The 22193-nt window shown below is 43.9% G+C and overlaps 1 protein-coding gene and 1 long non-coding RNA gene across 4 annotated transcripts in view; one reads left to right on the plus strand and one right to left on the minus strand.

Moving 5' to 3' along the window:
• LOC107226428 (leishmanolysin-like peptidase) overlaps nucleotides 1–22193 on the plus strand; it is a 207421-nt gene that overhangs the window by 130263 nt on the left and 54965 nt on the right. The window lies entirely within an intron of this gene.
• Nucleotides 1–22193, minus strand: part of LOC124295185 — a 179013-nt gene that overhangs the window by 106587 nt on the left and 50233 nt on the right. The window contains exons 2-3 of one of the 2 annotated variants that reach the window (XR_006905080.1): nucleotides 12105–12256; nucleotides 2423–2682 (exon numbers count right to left, since the gene is read on the minus strand). This is a non-coding gene — a long non-coding RNA (uncharacterized LOC124295185). Of the gene's footprint in view, nucleotides 1–2422; nucleotides 2683–12104; nucleotides 12257–22193 lie in introns of those variants that run through there. The other variant, XR_006905079.1, reaches the window with a different exon arrangement.

Below are 22193 nucleotides of genomic sequence, written 5' to 3' on the forward strand. Positions count from 1 at the left end.
TACCACTCCTCCAAACGTTACAACGCGGCAGAGTGGAGAGAGAACGCGAGATTTCATTCAACAGCTTTTCAATCTTCCCTCCACTCTCCCCCTCAAACCCTTTCCTACCTCTCGTGAATTCGGACCGCTTGACACGTAATTCAAATGAATTTCTCCGATCGGTTAACAAGCGGCTGTACACGTAGCCCGTCGTCTCGGGATCGAGACAAGGATCGGAAAATTGTCGGCTCTTGGGTATGAAAAGACGAGAGGGAAGTGGAAAACTAGAGCTGGTTTCGAGAATCGTCGGATATTTCATCGATGGACTTGCAGCAACCGCGACGCTGGGGTGGCTCGGGTCTCCTCGTCGTCGTCGTCGTCGTCGTCTGATTAAAACCCTCCTCCGACTCCCGGCGTTTCCTTTTTCGTTCCACCTCCAACCTTCCGTCTTCCTTCCCTCCTCCCTACCCGCAATGAATCTTAATTATCCCAAGGGATCAGCTCCGCGTCGGGGGCGGCGCCGCGACTCAAACGAGAAAAATGTCGGGACGTGGATAGAATACTGTCGATATTGCAGCCCCTTGATTTCGTTGATCTTCGACCTAACGAACGAACGAACGAATGAACACGTATTCGACACTTGTGACCACCATCAATTTTCTGGCGTAGAAAGCCGTTAATGCGTGTTTCCGTTATACTATTCACCCGTGTCTCTGTTGTACGGTTCGTGATTTCATTCCGTTCAATCAATCGATGGGTAAATGACTGTACCTGTATCGATATAATACTTGACTGATAAGCTCAACCTTAATCCAAAGCTGCAGGTTGGTGGAGGAAAACTTACTATCCGACATCAATAACTCCTCCATTAACACAACGACGTTGGCACGATTCAGGCAAGTTAGTTAAACTCGGTACATTAAACCTTCTAAGTATATCGAGTACGCTTTATGGTGAAGGGTTATTATCTTTCGAAGTTGGTTAAATAAGCTACCGAACCCCTGGAAAAGGAGCCGCGGTATCAGCTTCTCGAGCTTGCAGCAGCTCGGCATCGTCTCCCTCCAGGTTTCTCAAAGTTATGTATAGCCACCTATCTAAGCCCCAAGACTGAGCGGATATTGATAACTCGTCGAGAGCTTCTCCGAAGATGCATCGAGTGCATAGCGAGCGGAACGAAAGATAACTGGGCTGGAAATGATCCGCGGATACAAATGCAGAGCAATTGTTGTGCCGACATGGACGTCCGCGGCTTATACGACGGATTGGATTATCATTGTCATAAATTTCCGCCGATGTAGTACATGTATATGCGGCTGAATTTAATTTACCGAAAATATCCATCTCGCAGAACGGAGAGAGGCCGGATAAACAGGGAGAGAGAGAGTCGGGAATGTGCTTCGGTCCGTTCGAAGAGCGCAATCGCTCCGTTGGCGTAGGGCCAGGATTAGAACCATCCCGATTAACCACTAATGAGGATTGCAGTAACTTGTCAAGCCCCCGTCTCTGGCTACAAAGCGATCCAACTTCGCCCCAGCTAGTCTAATGGCGCCTGCTGCTCTACCTACTCACAGCCTGCATGCCCTTTATCGACGATAATTTTCACCCGTGGGAATTTCGCAGCTACCTTATTACGGAATGCAAGTTGACGACATTATTTCGGAAACGGATTTGCGATTCCTTTCCTGGATCTTGCGTAGTCTAAAACTCATACCCGCGCACCCGTAATTGACGAGGAGAATTAGAAAAGGCTGTAAGTGTAATTTAAAAAAAAAAACAAATATTTCTATACAGAAAATTGACCTTGGCACGTTCATACTTTCTGAACGAAAAAATTGTTTGATTCCACTCTTAAATTCACTACTTTGTAATTGCTCATTATTATACTTACTGGATTTTGGTTTCCTCTGATGAAAACGACGACGTTTATAACGGTAGCTATACGAATTGCTTAAAGGCGGAATATCACGGTTTTATATATAAATTCTTATATTTTTCATTTGCTTTGGGCTTGAATAAAAGCTTTAGATGCTTGCTTTTGCCGTACCGAAGAGAAAAAGAAAAAAAAAAAATGGATTTAGAAACCAGGAAGCTCCATTGGAATTCGTGTTGGAGTGCTCATACTATCGTCATTTTTTCCCTGTCAGAGTGACAGATCTGCGCTCGGTATACGTGACAGTTTCGTAATGGACATTTTTCAGATGACAGATTGCTTCAATTATGTTATAAAAATCTGCAACGTTACTGGTGTCGTATAGAAAATGTTGGTGGGTGTCGGTGTGGCTCTTTTTCTTTCTACAACCATCGGATCTCATGTATAGATAGGTTAGAAGTAAATGCGCACGCTGATCGATCGGCTTTACAAAAGAAAAGGTAAAGAAAAACAAAGAAAAAGAAAAGAAGCAAAACAGGGTAAAACATATCATCCGAATAAACGACTCTCTAGAAACTTATTATTAATGCAATTATCAGATGACATATTCCGAAAACAATTGTTCACTTTTTCCGAGAATGTAATTATACTACGAAAAAATTGATTGAACGAATCTTTTTAATTGGTTAAAGTCTTGCATTTCCGTCGTAAAACAATCCCCTGTTTGTTCTTCTTCTTTTGAGCTTCACGTTATTGTTTTCGTCGAAATTTATATACAGATCTGAGGCTGTGCGTCGATCTGGTCAATTAAACCGGGCTCCTTTTTGTTCGTGCTGTAATTAGAAAAGTTTAGTCGAATTTGAACGAATACCGGTGTCGTAATAAGTCGAATTCAAAACTCGAGTTCAATCTTCTCTCCCGATTGCGTGGAGTGAGATTGAATTCTCGGCAGAAAGAAAAAGAGAGGGGGGAAAATGTATAATATACCGGGACCAATTTCATCGTGGATACTTAAGTAGTGGGTAAAGTATAAGGCGAATGAGTTCCATTGTGTCATCAGCTTTTATTATTGCCGGAATATCCTCGACGGACAATATAAGCTGTACAATGGCTCGACATTCCTTCACGATCGTAGTTCAGAGGCTAGATTATGTGTACGTATCAAAGCGCGCACGTACGATGGCATGTTCGTATTCCAAGAGGAATTTCATTTTGGAATATCCAGGATCGTGCAATCGGTCGTTGTCAAGCATTTGATAGGTGGGAATTTGCTCGAGGTTTGACGCATGTTCGGATTACTGAAGTCTAGAGTAACGACACATCGTCTTGGGGCTGAAGGAACGCCGACTCTCCCTTGTAGGTCTGTGAGAGGAAATTACGATTTCAAAATCGCCAAACGCGCCCCGTTCCGCGGCCTATGTACGAGTATCGTTCTCAGCCTGAGTGCACCTTATACAACGATGCAGAAAAATGACGTCAATCCACTTTACCTCCCGTCGCTTTTTACCCCTGTATTATATACCTAGGTACACGTACACCTTTACACTTACTGTGCGCTGTACGTCTACCCTGGATATAAACGGGGGGTGAACCGCGTCGCTCAAACTTTGAAATTTTAGCAAAGCAGTATCTCGCCGTTATTGAAAATTCTATTTGCACGGGAAATTGTACATCCGAACCACGTATGATAGCAAAATTCGACGCCAAGTCATCGTCGTCGTGCGGATGGAGATGATCAGACCATTTCAGTTGCGTTGAACGGTTCCAGTGTACAGTCATTCCTAAAAATGTTACCGAATTCTTCAGACAAAAGAGCGTTTGAGTGACTTGCCATCTCGCATGGCCGTTTTAACAAAAGCTTTTAGCGATTATGAGAATCATCGCACCAACCTGATTGAGAATGATTAAGCACTTCAGAAAATTGTTCGTGTCCGTTATCACGAACCGCTACTGCAGGCGGCGCCATATCCGCACCTACCGCATTACATTTTTTCAGTGTAGTACATGACGCGGTTGATTATGTAAACGTTAACCGGTTGATTGGTACGAGTTTTTCCACTTTTCGTGCCAAAACTGGTAGTTTACAATACAACCGACCGAATTGGATCAAAATGGGTACCTGGGGTTTTTTGGGTCCCTGATTTCATTTCAGAACTTATTTTTTGAATCTACCACCTGCTGAGGGTAAAAACAGAGATGAGTCAGGGTGAATCTTGTCGTTGGATTCAAAGTCGAAATTTGGTGTACTTGTAGGTGTTTCGAGTATTGTTGCCGCCATTTTGGATCCTCCGTTTTGCAATTCTTGTATTCTCGTAACGAATTCATCGTCAGCGGACCCAAAAATCCCCGAGTAGTAAGTTTCAAACGACTTATTCCACTTCTTGACTTTTTGGTACAAAGATCCTGTGGCCTTATTGTGATTACCGGTATTTGACGCCACCATTTTAAATCCTTCATATCGAATTTTGCAATTTTACTTTCAAATCCGGATTCAGCTACCCCCAAAACGACAGTTTACCAATTTTCGTCGAAATCTATCGAGAAATAACAGAGATATTTAAAAATGTGCATAGGCGCATCATTGCCAATTTGAGCACTTTCTTTTTTTGTGCATATATATTATGCATCATTACTAGTCGACCGGTTAATCGTAATATTGCTTGTTATATGGGTAGTCAAAGCCTCGAGAATCCCACTCCGGTTGGCTGGACGATGGCAGTTTTGAGTGGTGGGTCTGAAACGGTCCGCAGATTTCCCAGAAACTGACTTTAGGCGGTTTAGGAAATTACAAAGCCGAGCGATTAGTACCCAGAGCTTATTAGGGATTTTCATAATTCAGCAACCCTCCGAGCTCTAGGAATCTGGCGATAAAGTATGTACGCCGCGAAAACCACACGCTTGGCGGGTCACGGGCGAATTCGCGTCACTGTAAATTGCACCGTCGACGCTGGTAGAAGATTCTTCAGCGGGATGGTAAAATTGATTTTCGTTTGGCCGGTGTACGAAGGCGTAGTATGGTGAAGTAAAGTTGCGACTGGAAATGCGCAAGGTGCAGAGGTGGTCTCGTTCCGCGCAATTGAAGCCGAGGATGAAAGTTGGAAATTATGGAAGCAAATTTGCTCCAAGCGAAACGTCATTAATGTTAACACTTTTTAGAGAACATTTCCGTCTTTTTCTACCGCTTTTCCATCTCCTACATTTTAACTCCCGCTGTCTAAAATTCTTCCTTCCGAGTTTGCTCCGCGTTCATTTGATCCTCCGTACACTGCAACAGCGGCATCAGCATCGCGACGACCACGCGATGCAAATGATGCACTCTCCAGAATTAAATAGTTCACCGGTAGCCGTTGCTCCCGCACCTCAAATGCGAGCTGTGTAGGGTAAATGTATTTTACTTTTTTCCTCCTTCAGCCTTTTCTTTTGTATCGTAGGTATCCATCCACTTGCCGCAGTAGCGGAAGCAGAGCGCAGGCATAGAGAGGCGGTCACTTCTTCATTCAGGGCTTATACCTCAGGCATTCATCCTGACAAAAGTTGCCCGCTCTTCCGTCTTCCTTTCCTCGACAGAATTTCTCCCCGACGATCAATTGTCGTCGCAGTTCCATTATCGTCCTCAACGATCTCCGCATACGCATGCGAGGTCCCACTGAACGTCAAGATTCGGTAACGATGATGGAAAAACGAGGTTAACGAGCTTGATTTGTGACTATTTTTTTTCCCTCCCTCTAGATAGAACACCGCGATTTTCTCACACTATTTTCGTACGTAAATCCGGACTTGCGTAATGTTATAGGTACTGACAAAGCGCGCGGTAGGTTCGGAGTCCAGATGGAATTCCATTATCAAAACCAGATGCGGAGTGTATCAACACGGTTTGTTAATTAGCGACTTATGTCTGCGTGTTTCCACATAATTAGGGCGCACAAGAACGGCTTCTCGTTATGGAATAGGCGTACATTATGCGAGGGAATGTTTTCATTAGGTATTACCATGCCAAAACGTATTTCCACCTCTGCTTCTGCACTCGAATCGAGGTGCGTACCTTTAACGCGGAAAGTCTATGCTGATAATTGCGTAAGGCGATATCGAACGTTACTGAGTTTCCCCCTTCGGCGTTCTACGTCAAGGCAATGACATTGATGCCCTACGTGTATCCAGACGAAACAATGGTGCAGGACTGGGTGAGCTTCACCTCGACAAGCTCTATTGTAGGTACTCCATTGACGCTAGCATAATATATATAGATTATAAGCGGTACGAGCCAGTGCTTCTTGTCCTCTATATCCATCGCCCAACACTACCTACTCTACTTTTGCACAATGTGTTTGTCTGACAAACCTAGAGACACTCGTATCCGCAAGCTTGATCAAATCGATCTTCCGGGACTCATTGTCAAAGTGATCATATCGAAGGTGGACAGAGACTTTTTTGACCTCGTTTACATCGAAACAGAGAGTTTACATCCTCGCGGGGTCTTACGCGTAAATGTTAAGCGTGATTACACCCGAATTGTTGTGACAAACATGCGGTGCGAAGCACTTTCGAAACCCCTGTTCTTCCCCTGTTATCTACAGCTTGAACGACGTCTTTGAGCTAACGCACGCCGCGGTGGTTTGACGTCGGGAAAATGTAGCAACACGCCTTGTTTGTATAAGCCTGTGATTTTGCAGGATTGAACTGGCGAGACACGGTTGTCCTTTTTTATACCGGTGGGAAATCGGGATAAAGAGGGAGAAAGAGAAATAGAGCGGTACAGGGATAGAGGGAGCGGTAGTAACGGGGAGGGTTCGAGAGACGTGAGTTAGCTGTGGAAGACAGAAATGTAATAAATGTCAGAACAGACATTCCCCCGATGGAGATATTCGACTTGAAAGCTCGCGCTGCGAAGGTAGGGGGGGATTATCCAATTTGTAATACGCTGACACAATTGTCCCAGAATAATCCTTCTGTCATGTGTGAAAAGTATATTTTTGGAAATCCATTCGAACAGCTTTTCGTATACATTCGCGATATGTTTTAATCGTCCCAGAATTTAACCTGCGAACGAATTTTTCCAACAGTATTTTCCACAGTGTATGTAAAGTCAATTTTTATCCGGCATTAAAACCTGTCTGAAATGGAATTAAAAAAAAAAAAAAAAAAATATGCCGTAAACCCGTTGGCACAGTAAAAAGCCCCGCGTAAGTTAGCGAGATTAATTCAAGTTTACAAAGGATCCCGTTGAAGATGGAAAAAAAAAACTCTCCGCTAAACTGAGTCGTGCCTTTTTACTCGTAGGATTTACGCGGCTTGAATGTAACAGCGAGAGCAACTTTGTATCCAATTATCACTCTGATCTCCTCGAATGCGTTTGCTATTCGATTCGGTTGCTCCAGAGTGGCAGAACGCGCCCACTCTCGACGCCTGTATCCCGTAGCCCACCGACTGGTTCGGTGGCCAACAAAACTTTATCCGTTATCGAAGGATCGCGAGGAGGATACCTGTTGCATGCGCGGCGAACGATACGCGTGTATGTATGCGTTTAGTCGAAATTTCGTCAACTTCGGTTCATCGCAACAGAATTTTGCGTGCTCGAAATGAATAGGAGGAAAAAATGGGTATCTATCGATGAAAGAGATATCGCCGGGCATCAAAAATGTTTGGAAGAAAAAATCACGCCCATTATCACGGTGTGCCTTAAATGAACGAACTTCGGAAACCTCGCACTTGTAGCGCATTGTCGGCGTAGGAATTTAAATTGTAAAGCTAAAGACGTGGATAAAGTCCTCCCACTGCTGCAGCACTGCATGGAGGTTGGTAACGCGTTGTGAAAATTCACGATGCGAATCGAAAGGGCGACCGATTCCCAGGTATCTTGTACCAAGTGCACGAAGAGTTCAAGCTTCGACCCGAAGTCAGGCGTGGCAGGATTCACTGTTTGATCCGGAATTTTTAACCACTTCTAACTGGATGCTTGATTTTGCTTCGTCTCTCTTGTTTTCGGTGACGGAATCTATGTATGACGTTAGGAAAATAAGCTATCGAGTTCATCAACCGTTGGTCGATTCATCAGCTCTGCTCCTCAGCAGGCAGCGAGTGAAAGGTTTTTCTACTCTGTCTTCTTCTTTTCTACAGCGTATAAGCGGAGGACATTCGATTCTGCCCACCTTTTCCTAAGTGTTACAAGGCTGCAGTCGGACCGCGGTCTCGCGTCTTTCCGTCCGTTTTCTTTTACCATGCACCAGAGTAATTCGCAACGCGACGTGAAAATGCACAACGAACCTACAAATTATCCCGCCAAGTATAAGAACAATAAACGTTGTTACACCGGATTGCGAAGTAAGTATGCAAGTGTTGGTACAGATCCGTGAAGGACGGCATCATCGGCTCGTGACGCGTAACCAGTATCGCGACCCATTTAATCTACTCGCGACAATATTTTTCTCGCCGTTGTTTCTCTGCCTCCAACAAGGTTATCGATCTTCGTTCACATACGTCCAGGATCCTCGATACCAGGGAATGATGAACAGCTCTGGCCGCCCGCCACCGCGACAGCGTCCTATTGTTTAGTATCTTTTATTCGATGCTCGTTTTTCCACGCCAATGAATCGAATCGTGATTTATCTCGCCCCACTTTGGCCAAAAAGATCAAGCGACACGGGGATACATTTATTACCTATATGCGTTTATCGTGTTCGTGAATTTGCGGCAATTGGTCAGAAGCTCCGCGGACCGGGTCAGCTAGGAACCCTTACTTCTCTCGCTCGTCGCAGCATGAAATTGCTGAAACTTCATCTCGACCGGCCAATAATTGGGAACCACGCACCCGACGTCTACCCTGCATATAACATCGCGCACAGTATTGCCTCCGTGAGCGAAAATCGTTCCCCCGGTTTCGTATTTCGTGTGTAATCAAAAGCCCTGGGACCACTCTGCAGCATGGGTTTTGGTATAAATTCTAAAACTCGCTCATGTAGCCGTGGCCTGGGTTGAAAGCTGTGTCAAAATTTGGCTCGAGGAGTTGAGGAGGGTCGCACTACGTCGGGCTGAGCTGAAATAATTTCGCTCTCGCTCCTGGCGGCGTCGTTTCTGCAGTAATAATTTTCTCTCTGAGAAGTATTAATCCTTTGAGCCCGAAGGTAGGGCTCACTCAAGGGAGATTGGGAGAGGTGGAGAGAGGATTCAAGAGAGCGCCAACGCCAGGGCGAAACAGATGCGGACAGCGGAATACACGCGGATTTGTCATTATAGGCTGGGTTCGCTTGTCTACGGGATTCACGAGTCGGTGAAAAAACTGCTAAATTGGGAATAATCGTTCTTGTCCGGAGGACACGTCGAGGATCTCCACTAACGTTTCATCTAGTAAACGCATAGAAGAGCAGAGCTTCGATATCGTTTAATTTCTCCTCGTGATATCGAAGTCCGTGAGGATCGAACTCTGACTTGGCAGCGGGGGATCGCGATATTGCAGGATGAGGTTGAAATTCTCCCCCGAGGATGGGAAGAACTTATCCCCGCCCCTCTAGTCCTGTGGAAAACACGGTGCAATATATCTCTCGAGTGCACATATTGCCAAGAATGTTGCTAGAGTCCCTGCAGACTCCTGTCCGTACGTGGTTTGAGAGTTTCGAATGCCGACCATTCGCCCACATTACTCGATCCATCGAGTAGTTGCATCAAAATTTTGCTCCGGACGATCGATGTTCTCGTGTTTTCATAAATTCTTCAGCAAAATGAATTACAGGTAGAATACATGCTTGGCTCCAGTTTCCGACAAAGTTTGAACGAATATTCCAACACATTTTCAGAATGACAAAGTTGCTTGAAGCACGGAACGAGTATGGATACGAGGATATTGATATTTCTCCACGGGTTTAGCGGGCATTACTGTGAAATCTCGGTGTCTTGGAGAAAAATTGAACAGACGAGGAACAACGGCGTGGATGTTCGGTCGCCACGTGCCAATTTTAACTTTCAAATGAGTTGGGGAATAAGAAAGACTGAGGAACGTACGAAACGGGAATTTCTTGGCAGGTAAATCGGTGGCGGTCGCCCTGCGGCTGACAGCTCGTCCATTGGCACAAATTGAAAACCTGCCACGGTGAGCTTTCTATCGAGTGGAAAAAAGCTGAGCCGTTTATTCCGTAATCGCTGTCGTGTTGAAGACATCTTAATTCATGTCCAACATTATACCATTTACCTCAAGTCAAGATGACGTCTCACTCGACTTCACTGGACTGATTAGACGTGATCAGAAGAGTGGGCTAAAAGTTCTTTCCCAGTCGTGCATTCGAGATTTCTCCTCGCTTCCACTACCTTTCATAGTCTAAGTTTTCGGGCTCAGAGTTCCGCAGACTTGAGTCCAGAGTCTAGACCATTTAGACCAAAGTTTCTCGCGCTAATGGATTCTTGCTGCCGAGTGTTAGGTAATCTTGGAACAATGATTCAACCGCTCTCCTAGAAGTGCTCTGTGATGAATTTGCAAGTTCCTCCTTCCTCCTCGTCGGCTCACACTCGTCTCCGGATCTAGGTTCACCTCGTAAGTAGTGAAAAGTTGGAAAGATATTTTCTATATTTCAGTCAATCGCCTGTAGAATCGCAATCCCATTTGTCGGTTTATAACAAAGATCGGTTCAACTTTTGCGGTCGTTTTATTGTGCGGCGCTGAAAGCATTTGCCACAAACGTTTAGCTCGTGCTTGACGTTGAGCCTCGCGCATTACGTGCCAGTTCCATTTCTATAAATGACTCTGATCGATCGCGTGCGCTGTGTAGGATACCAGTTTCCAACGCGGCGTATAACCGTACCAGACGATATTCGAGAATATTAATTGACAGCTCGCGCAATATTAGGTGTACTGTGCGTATATATAATGAAGCTTTCCACGCCAATTCGGTCAATGATTGACCATGGCATTTTTTATATTTTTATTTATATTTTTTTCTCGGGTGCTTTTTAGAAGTCGTACTAACGTAGAAGAGATCCTTAGTGAAATTAAAAAATATCATGGTCAATTGTTTACCGAATAGGCGTTGAATGCCCCATACATACATATGCGTACGTTTTTGTAAATGGATTTGCGACGAGCTGCTCTTTCTTCCCGTTGATACATTTCAAATTGATTTACCGTCGCCGTTTGACGCTGATAAAATCCTCGCCTATGTACGAGTTAATAGGAAAACAATTGAAAATCGACATTTTCCTGGAGAATATTTCTCGTCATTTCTTCTTTCTCTTCGACCCTTGTGAAAAAAGACACGAACGAACTTTCCGATCTACTTCGTCGCTCATCTATCTCGCCTTTTTTCATCTCACTCGACAGCATTTTTCCAATCCACTTGCAATCTGAATCCTCTTTACTTGATGTATGAGCCTCAAGCGTTTTATCCATTTATCACTGATTATCAGAGAATCTTTCTTTTCTTCATTCCTTTTTTTCCCATAACGAAAATCGGTATTTGTGCTCGGTGCGAAATCCGACATACTTACTCTGACGACATTTATCAACGTCCCGTAATTTTATGATGGACATTTTTTTTTCCTCTTTCGATTGAAACAATTGCACTTCATCATCATTTCTTTCCACTCCGATGAAATATAAATTCTCCTATATTATTTTACTTTCACTTTCATTCCGCCTCGTGATGTATTTTACCAGATACACGACCGTAACGGGATTAACGGTTGTATCGAATTTCGATTTAGAGTAATTAAATTACGAGATCAAAGCTGGCATCAGCAGTCAGTATAATACGTCAATTAATGATGGCGGGGAATTGTGAAACCGTTGAAAACCGAAAAAATCATACCAAAAAGGTGCGTCAGCTTTGAAGTCTGAAAGTTACATGCCAAAAAGGTCGAGATATTTATTACGAAAATGGTAAAATAACAGTAATGAAAGAGAAAATAAGTACAACGTAAAAGAGAATGAAACAAAAAAGAAAAAGAAAAATAAAGTAAACAAGAGGTCACTTGCAGACAGCGATACTCGGGTATAGCTATCATCTCTATTGCCGAAAAAACACGTAGGTAACAAAAACTGGCGAGTGGAGCAAAAGAAAGTGATATAAAGGGGTGAAGGAGACGTTGCAGGACGAGTACCCGACATTGGTACATCCCAGCCGCGGTACACAATGACAGTCTTTAATAAAAAGTGACTCAAGGACCCTGCGAAAAGTATGGCGAAGGAAAGAGGAAATGTTTTCACAGTTCCATCCCTCCAATTCCGCGCGGTTTAAACTTAATTTCTCTACCTCGGCTCATTTTTATTTCTTACCTTTCTTTACCGCTATAAATACCGTCCCGAATTGCAATCCCGTGTCACCGAAGTGGCTCGCCATCTGGTCCAGCCGGGCCGAATAACAAAAGTTCTGATTTCTTCCGCGGAACTTTTTCCTCCACATTTTGTTTTGCCGTGAGAGTCTGCCGCTGGAAAGAATAAAGTCGGGAAAGATATTTTTGGCGGGGGAGGTTTGTTGTTCATCGTTTATTTTTGACGTTTGTTCGGTGCGGCGAAAAGTAGCTTGTGCGTTTTACACAGCCGACTTGAAGGTCTGAGCCCTCAAACTTATTATTTCCACGAACTTTGAGCTACGTGAGAAGAAAAGCTTGAGTCATGCTTTGCGCCCGGCGTTTTTTCTCTGAACTGCGAGTTTCCGTATACCTTGAACCTTAATCAGAGTCCAGGATATCTCTAATATCGTACAGGTACTCATCCAGGAAATTGCACGCTTGGAAGCCCTGGGAATAATCCTTGGAATTAATCAGAGAAGGTACATCCTTTAGCTGAAACCGTGATGTTTGAAATCGAACGGCTCGTCTCGAGTAATTTGCTTCGCAATTTTGAGAGCGTACGTGTTACAACGTCCTTGGGGATCCGAGGAGAATATCCGCCGGGGCGAAATAACTTTATTCTTTTATTACCCCCGTATTGCATCGGTAGGGCGGAAGTAAAAGTGCCGAAATGAGAAGAAGAATGAGCGCAAGAAAGAGGGGAAAGGTGTGAGAGAAAATAAGTCCTACTTCGAAAATGTCTCCCCTGGGATGTGACCGTTTCTTAGTCACCGTCCTGCCGACACACCTCATCGATTCTCGGCGAAACAGAGAGGAAATAATAAAAAAAAAATAAAGACACATCCGAAATTACGATACTCGGAATTCGGCAACAAATTGACGAAAAAATCTTTCCCTCGAAGCCTCCCGTCCTCTGTGCTGCAGAATCGGTAAAGATCCGTGATATTTTCTCCGAATGTCGAAGAAGAGGAGGAAAATATACGTTCCGTAGTTCGGCGGCGTTCGCGTCGTCGAGGGTTTCGGCTGCTTCCTCGGGGGAACCGCGGGGACGACGGACGCCGTCGCCTTGGAAATGTGCCAAGCGTATATTTCCAATAGACGAAGCGTGAAGGAATCCTAGCAGTCGGGGATGCTTCGGATGTTTCTCCCGTCTCGCCAGGACTTCGCGGATGCTGTTTTAGGTCCTGACAAGAGTTACCGCTCCATTCCTGCCAATTATATAGAAATTCCGCACCGCGGCCCACGCTTCGATTGCCGATTCTACGAAGTCTCTGGATCCGATCGATCGATCCTAGATTAATTCTATCTCAGTTCAATGTCAAGAGCTCAGCTCTCATCTTACCTGTTGTATTGCAATACGCGTACATGCCTTGAAAATTTCAACAGCGCGGTAATAATGAAGAGTGAAAAAGAATAAAGCTCTTAATATGCTTTGCTTGCTCTTCGCCAACAGTTCGAGGCAGCTGTATACGAACAGGATGAATGGGTATGTACGTGCTTTGAGTGGCGTGGGCGCGTTTAAATTCTCTCGGAAAATGTAATTTCGCTCGAAGTGCGTTAAAAAAAACCTATAGAAATTTATTGCCGAGCTTGAATTCACTTACGGTATAATTCTGATTGATTTTGTTATATCGGGTAGGAAGAATCGAGGATGATGAACGGTATTTCCATTCGGTACCGCGAGATTCGACCGCGTGATTCCGAATGCAGCCTCGGTCTTACCGAAGTTTGCCTTGTACTTTACAGGAGCGAAGGGACGGTTGAATAATTGTGAACGAAAGAACGATAACGTCACGTTCGCGAGATGGATTTTCTGTTTGGCGAAAATAATGAAAAAGGAACGGCGAAGGCGCGATTAATTCTCTGTGAGAGATGCGAAATCTGTCGACGGTGTACATCGTCAGAACCGCAAAAATAGCCAGGAAGGAATTAAGGGCGTCGATAAAAGTGCATTTGCGATGCATTTCGGAGGAGAAAAACTACCCCATCCGGTTGGGTAAATCACTCTCCGGGCTTTTAGCAGCGTTCTCTCTTTTTCCGCAGAGAAATGGCAGCGTAAAATCAACAAATCACCGCGCTAAAGTGGGTTGTGAAAACAGTGGAAGCGTTTTTCCGCTCCGCAGTGGCTTCGCAACTTTCTCCCCACGTGCAATAATTTTATCTCCGGAACGAGGCGATTCGGCATTGTTTCGCTGCAATCATTTCCGCGGCAATTCTATAAATTCTAATTGCACCTCGACAAAGGCAGCCGCACGGTATCAAAGCCCGAATTTGATCTCGACCTTCCGCCTCGTGCGCGTTCTCCGGATCTCATCGTTCGTCGACCGCAATCCCAGCCACCCGGATCTGATTAATTCATTAGCCACTCTATCCAGAACACGGCGGCACTGATTTCCGCGTTTCGATCAGCTAATTACTATTTGTCTCTACTGTCCATACGCGTCTCTGCAGTCGGTCGACTAATTTATTAACGGCCGTGGCGCGACCATTCCGCTCGTGTCTCTCCGCGGCGGAAGGTCACGTATCAAAATTCGATCATCCACTTCATATCGGGGATTCGGGTAGGTGCGAAACCGGTCGTAACCGAGTATTTAATCTCCAAGGGAACTCCTTTCAACGCGTGAAAAACTATTTTCGCCCGATTAGAGCGGGCAGGCACATCGCTGTATTACGTAACGGAATCGCGGCCGCTTATCGATTGGTGCATTGCGGCAGGTTATATACGCTAACATAGCACGGGACGGGAAAATAAAATAGGTGCGCTAATTTCGTTTGCCGGGGGTTCAAAATAACGATGGAACACGATCGCGATTGATCGCGTGGAAAAATTTTCAAACTCGAGAACGGTTTCCTCGTCCCCCAGCCGTTCTTCTATTCGTTCGTTCGATCGTTCGCACCGAGGAACGAAGGATCCTGGGTGAAATCGGAACGTGAAGAACGTCTTCACGCCTGATTGGAAATCCTCCGATTTCTTCGAGGTACGCCGAGGAGGATGTGGATAAGTGTTGGCGGGCGGGTGCAAGGGCGAGGTATTCGGGGCGTAGCCGGGACCCGGGCGAAGAAGATCTTATTATAATAAATCAGATTTATTGAGTCTGCGGCGGAGTATTTTAATATTTGACTTGCAAAGCCCGTCATCGCTACCTCCGCTGATCCTATATACCTCGACGCTTTTCTCCTCACGGATCCCAAGATAATATTTCATAGTATGATAAATTTTCGCTTCCATCTCATAACTCGAGGTATACGGTATACCTATACCTTTATACCTATACCTATGCATATACCTTATACCCATATTCCTCGGCGCTTCGACTTGGAAATCGGCTTCCTATAAAACCCGGTATATCGGTTATGTGTAGCGGTGTCGTCGGCTGTATCGCGTCGAGTTAATCTTTTTCGGGGAGATCGCGAAGATTCACGCTTCCTGCTCAACGATATCGGTGCGGTGTCTCAACTTCCCCTTACGGTCGCTGCGATTTCTTTCACTTTATTTCCACACTACGGTTTGACGATACTTTGCATCGGAATATGCTTGAAAAAGTCACGCGATTCGATTTCTACCGTGTCCGATCGTCGCGTTGTCGGACAAGTGGTGGGTGTCATTCGTTGGTCAGACGTTGAGATGCAGTCGTCGAGAAAATTTAATCATCCAGCTACGGGGACGGAGCGGTTTGAATCAAGCTCGTGATTGATATCGCAGAAGTATTCTGCTTTCTTTTTTCTCTTTCTATTAAAGTCGCCAATTTAAACGAGCCAGGGAAAAAATGTCGAGCAAAACTAACGAGTGAGGGGTGAAGGGTATTTTTGCGAATTAAGAAACGGCATTTTAGCCACCCTCCGTCTGTTTTTTCTCTCGTTTTTCCAATTAAACTAATTCGAGGTTCGAATTTCGATCGATAGACAAGAAAATTGAACGAAAATTAGAGCGCGGATAGAACTTGGCGCCGTATTATCTTCTGTTTCTTGCAAATTATGATTTACCTACGCGTATTTGAGTGGAAAAATAAATTGCGTTGAAAATTGGAACCCATTGTTAATATTATTAACTATCCGTGCTTCGCTCTCAGTCACTTGATCCGCGCAAGCAGAAATTTCAATTAACGCGGCCGATTGATGTAATTTCATATCCTTAGGGAATGGAAAATTTGCTAAGAGGAAAGCATTGATTTAAGCGAGGAAAGTACACAAAAATTAATCATTCTTTTTCATCGTGTATCGTGTAAAGCGTTGTTGAAAAATCTAAATTACAGATACGTGCATACGCAGTTTCAGCACGGGGTGAAAAACTGATCCCCGATTTTTCGACTCCAATTAACTGTTTCAACACCGGTGTTTTTTCCTGAACAATAAAACTTTTATCACAAACCCGGAGCTTGCGTGCCCCATTTTCAGCAGCAAATGAAGCGTTTAATATTTGAAATTTTCACGGACCGGACTGCGTACACACCCGGGCACACACGATTCTGCACAACCCTTGCTCCTCGCCATCTCCGTGGTCGGGGTCACCCTTTCCTCGATGCACTCGTCTGCGAGGTCTCTCCCTTGGCTCAACTTTTGTTTCCGCCTCTTTATTCCTCCGGATCTCTCCTCTATCGGTAGAGGTGCAAAGTTGCGCGGGTTAGAAAAGTTGCCAAGCCTCGCGGAGTCGTTGTTATAACACGTGCTGCACCTTTTCATTTCACATTTTTACGCTTCTCGTTTCACTCGCAGCCATTACGGCGTTTCGATCGGAACGTTTTCAGCAACGTGCGCTCCCTCGGATTGTTTCACTCGCACGCACGGTGCAGTTGTGCCGCAGACTTGGTATCGCCACGTTGCATATGAAAAGAAGGGGAGACAAAAGAGACAGTGAAAACGAGGTGAGACAAGGCAAGAGGTGGAGGGGTTATTCATTTTCCGCTCGGAATTCATCTACCCTCGGGCGGAAACCGATACTATTCGCCCTCATCTACGTCGCAGCAATTATATTGAGGGATGGGCGAATTGCTCTGTGATTTATTTTTCTTCTTCTTTCGATCCGAGATCGTCATCATTTCATCCTCTAATTTTTCTTCGCTTCAACTCGCTCGGCAAACACGAATTCCGAGTTCTCGACGCCGCGTTATAGGCATCTACGCCACGATATTATTGAATTAGCGTCTCCCCTTCCCCGGGCAACTAATGTCTAAATTATAACGGCGGTAGAAAATTTCCTCCTCATAATCGGATCACTGCCTGCCTGCGGACCAACCGAACCGGTAATGCGAATGCCGATTCTTATCGGTGTATGAGTATATCAAAAACCGCGGGGGAACTGAGAAGAAAAAATATCGTTATTAGCTGCGGCACGAACGCGAATTGAAATTCATATCTCGTCTTATCCGATCAATCTATATTTAACTTCTCAGTAACCATATACGTACGTACAATCTTGCGAATGAAAATCAGTTTCAGTTCAAATAATACGCGTATCAAAAACACGGAAAAAATTCCAAGAAATTTTTTCCAATCCCAGCCGCGTGTCTTCCGCACGGAGAACTCACGCCCTTCCCACTCCTAGTTCGTCGATACGAAAAATACTGCGACACCGTACAGCGGGTAAAAAATTTGAACTTGGACCACGTACCGACGGAAGAATCAAGGGGCGGGTGGGAAAAGCTATCAAACGACCAGCTACGCAGACAGGGTTTTCCTCCTTGAGTTTGTTGGCTGGGGGGAAAAGTCGGGGGAGAATGCAGATCAAGTCTGAAGTAGGTTTGTGTGCGTGTATACATACACATACATATATATACATATACATGTGTACATCGGGTAAGCGAATGCGTCGCATACGAAGCGATAGTAAGAAAGGATCGAGAAAAGCTTGAGTAGCGACTCTGCCGGCGGGCTCCTAGCTCTTCCTCTCATCCCTGCTCCTATCCTGCGACGGCTCGACGTAGGTATATAGAAAAGCAGCCGCCTCGGAAGCTTCTCGACGCCCCGGCAGCTGCCAAATCTGTTCGGTACGCCTTGAGAATTGAAATGAATTTGCGAAGGGCGTCTGAATTATTTACCCTGGCATTACCTCGTCCTCTTTTCGAATTCCGCGACGCGTTTCTAGCCGCGATTAATCCGTAGGTATACCTTCTCACCCACTTCGTGTCGCCTTGCGAGACACCGACGACTCCCACGTCATTCGAAACCCAGCTTAAACTTATCCGGAATTTATAAGCTCATTGCAGGTTTAAACCTTCTTCTTCTAGGGTTCTTCGCTCGGTTCGCATGGCCGATTTTGCGATCCGCGCTTTCACGCGGACCGATTAATGCGCGCTTCATTGATTCGCAGGACGAGTAGGTACGATTCAATTTTGAACTCGCTATGGGAACCAAGGTATTTTCAGACTTTCCGAAAATAACTGCTTCATTTCACCACCGCGGATCGTCAGCAGTTGTCAGTTAAACCGACAGCATGGATGAATCTGTGTATGGTAGAAAATTTACGGTGTTAAAATTGACCAAAAGTAGCCGGTGTCAACTACTGTAGAAAAATTCTCGCGGTCAATTCAGAGCTTGAGCGTCAGATAGTGTTGGATTGACACCAAAAAATATTCTACAGAAGTTCACAGCGCATTTTTTGTTCGCAGTTTTTACAGGGCTATGAAAACTTAGAACGGAGATTGCCGTAGTTAATTTGGCAGATGAAGCGAACTTAGAATGTCACGAGGAGTGCAGAGTGCAGAGGTATAATATCTTGAAACTCGAGTTCCGAGTGTTTCTGAGCGAGCTTTTTACACGCAGACTAATGAAGTCAATTCCCTGTCCCATTCTGAGAACCGCTATTTCAAGGGGTAAATTCCGCCTCAACAGATTAAGGCGGAAGAGCTAATTGCAAGGTGACACGGTGTGCTTCTGGTGCACTGGCTGGTTGTTCGTTTCTCAGAACGTTGCCTTGTACCTTACATATATGTATGTATATGCACATGTACGAACCTTCGTGCAGCGGTACGCCTAAGTACACAGTACCCGGTTGATTTGCACGTGAAAGCGATTGTCTCGTTGAATACTGCTAGTTTACGTTTAAACGTCGAGGTATTTACCTTCCACGTCATGACGCCACCGTCGAGTCGGTTTTGCGGTCACGACGTCGATGCATGGATCCTTTATTTTCCTGTTGAAATTCACACCGCCATTTTGCGTTACCATTCTCTTAAATTCGTCACAGTCGTTAGGCTGCACTCTTCCAGCCGCTTTTTGTGTCCGTTTTACCGGCTCTCAGCCGTGAGAGAGATCAAAAAGGATTTGGTCCACCTTTTGTGCAGACTCTTGTTATGCGTTACAGGTGAGGCTCGACGTCGAGGAGGTTATATAATTGGCGGTGTTAAACCTCGGCCTTGGGACGGATTATAATATTGTAACGGTTTAGGCGTTACGTTAATAAAATATGGATCCGCGAGTTTACTTATTATCAGATCAAAGGCGTGAACAAAAATATCGTGATAAATGCTTTTAATGCAATATACGTGTTTCTTGTTTAAAGTCTGAAACAAGACTGTTTTTACAATAATATCGGTTGGCGCAGCAACCTTATTCTTTTTAAAGACATAAGAGGTTTATAAACGTCTTTTATCTATGCCGACTACTAGATCATTAAAGAGGGGGCAAAAGGGGTGATTTCACCCTTTGTAACACTACTCCCCCCCGAGGAAAAGAGTCGTCCCGACTCGGGAAAGTTAAAACAATTATAAAGGTGATCCAGTAGTCAGTGCTCAAAGGTGAGTTGGAGCTGTGGCTCTAGAAATTTAAAAACTCCCTTTTTTACTATCTGGCATTTGCCCACAGTCTCAAGGTAAACCACAGAAAACCTTGAGCAGATAGTTGAGCGTTAAATAATCTCAAAAATTTATGTGCCATGTTTTATAAAGGTTAGTGTTATTAAGTGTTATGTGGCTTCATGAATACAAAGTTTTCCGCAACGGCCCAGATTGACGTCGGGAAGAAATTCGATTTTCTTCATGAAGGATCCCTCCGAAACAGGTTCGGATGAAAACACCGAAACGGGAACCGACAATTCCAGGTCCAAATAAGACGAAAACAGACTTCTCTTCATATAAAATAAGGAAATCGTGGGGTGACTTCTTTAGGAATAGTTCACCCTAGAGTTTTGGAAGGACAAATGTGAGTGATGGTATAACAATTCAAATTCACTAAGTGAATTTGGGAGAATACTTGAATAAAGTAAATTGAATACGTATTCAAAAGAAAAGAAACGATCTTATCTGAATTATTTCTGCGTCCTTCTTCAAAATAAAACCACCAGTCATCGTCAGGAATCGGGGAAGATTGGAAGGAAAGGGCTGTGTCAAATAATCCTGAAAAAGTGCTCACAAAAACTGACACTTAAGGTTAATAAAATGTGAAAATCAAGCAATCGCTCATCGACCTCGAAAAATAATCGTGACTCATTTCACATTATTCCTTAAACCAAAGCCTATCCGACACAAAACTCGATTCCAGAGAAGAAGTTTCTAGAAAGAAACAACCGAAGAAAACAAATTTCAAATTGATTAGCAACCCAGAAATAACAACCCATTATCAAGCTTCCGTAGTAAGAAGAACTATGTCAAAAATTCATAATTTAATAAACGCGGGAATATTAGCCCAAACCTTTGACTTTATTAGTTTAAAAAACTTGTCAGAAGAAGAATTAGAAAACGTATTCCAGAATCAATGGAAAAAATTTTCTTGTGGGTTTTTCGATTTCCGAATCGAAGAAGGGAAAATTGGTCTTCTGTGCACGTCATGCTGTACCCGCAGGTAAATGGAAAAACAAACACAAGAAACAACCCCTTATTTAAATAGAAATTTAAATTGAATTTTTTTTTTTTTTTTTTTTTTTTTTTTTATTATTGTGAAAATTCCAGTCCTGAACATCCGCGAGGTGAAGTTGACCTACACGTAACCTTTCTGAAGGACAATACGACCTGCAACGTTTGCAAAGATAGTCTCATTTTCATTGCAAAACCGACGGAAGGCTGCTCCGAATGTGAAGCCGTAAAAATTGAATTAAAAACAATTATTAAAACCGCATACCACTTTCAAATTATTTAGTTTTTCTGTTCTGTTCAAATATTAAAAAAAAAATTCTGTTCAAACTGTTCAAATATTCTTAAAAATGTAAATAAAATAAAATTAAATTGAAAGGTTTAACTTTATCCGTGTGTCATTGCAAAACAGAAGCTAGAATAAACTTGATCGGCTGCAGATTCTGCATTGATAACCAAAACAGGAGCCGATAAAGAAGAAAAGGTTTGTTTTACTAGCCAATCTTCATGAACCTCATGGATAGTTCTGAGTAGCTCTAAAGAAATACTCGATTCTTCCTCACGAGAACGGGAACTGACTCGAGCGAAAGAAGTTTCTGGGGAAACTCGCAAATAAACAATCAAATCTACTCTGAGCTCAGGCGAGCGAATGAGAAGATCAAAATTTTTTGTCAATAAATGAGATTCGAAGTCGCGAAAATTACCTAACCTTCGACGAGCTTCTACAAAACAATTGCTACTGAATATCGATCTTTCCATCACCTTTACAGGCAATGAAGTCGTCTGCAGATGTCTATCTAACATAACCATTTGAGCGAAATGTTGAAAATAATAGCAATAACGATCTGGGTTCTGATACATCAAATCTAAAAGATTAATTCCGGCTACATTTCGATATTCTTCAAGAGGTTCTAAAAGTGTACAGACCTGGCGATCTGCTAAAAACCTCTTAGTGAAAGTTGTTTTTCCGCATCCGATATTTCCTTCAATAATAATCGTAAGCGGTCGAGTTTTACTCAAACGAATTCCGAAAGGTAAATTCTTCTCCCAATCGATAACCGACTGTAAAGAAGGTCAAATCGATCACAGTCGTCAAGGGTGTTCGTTTGAAGATCTAACCTCGAAGGATGTCCCTGGTCTTGGAGAGACTGTTCCAGGTTGATCCTCTTCAAAAGGAGCAAGACGATCCAAGTGAACCACTTTCTGACGCGAATGAGGAGATCTTCGGATTCTATAAACAACATCATTTATCCGGTTAACCACTAAGTAAGGGCCTTCCCAATTTCTTT

Source organism: Neodiprion lecontei, chromosome 6 (genome assembly GCF_021901455.1).
Source record: "Neodiprion lecontei isolate iyNeoLeco1 chromosome 6, iyNeoLeco1.1, whole genome shotgun sequence".
Taxonomy (NCBI): Eukaryota; Metazoa; Arthropoda; class Insecta; order Hymenoptera; family Diprionidae; genus Neodiprion; species Neodiprion lecontei.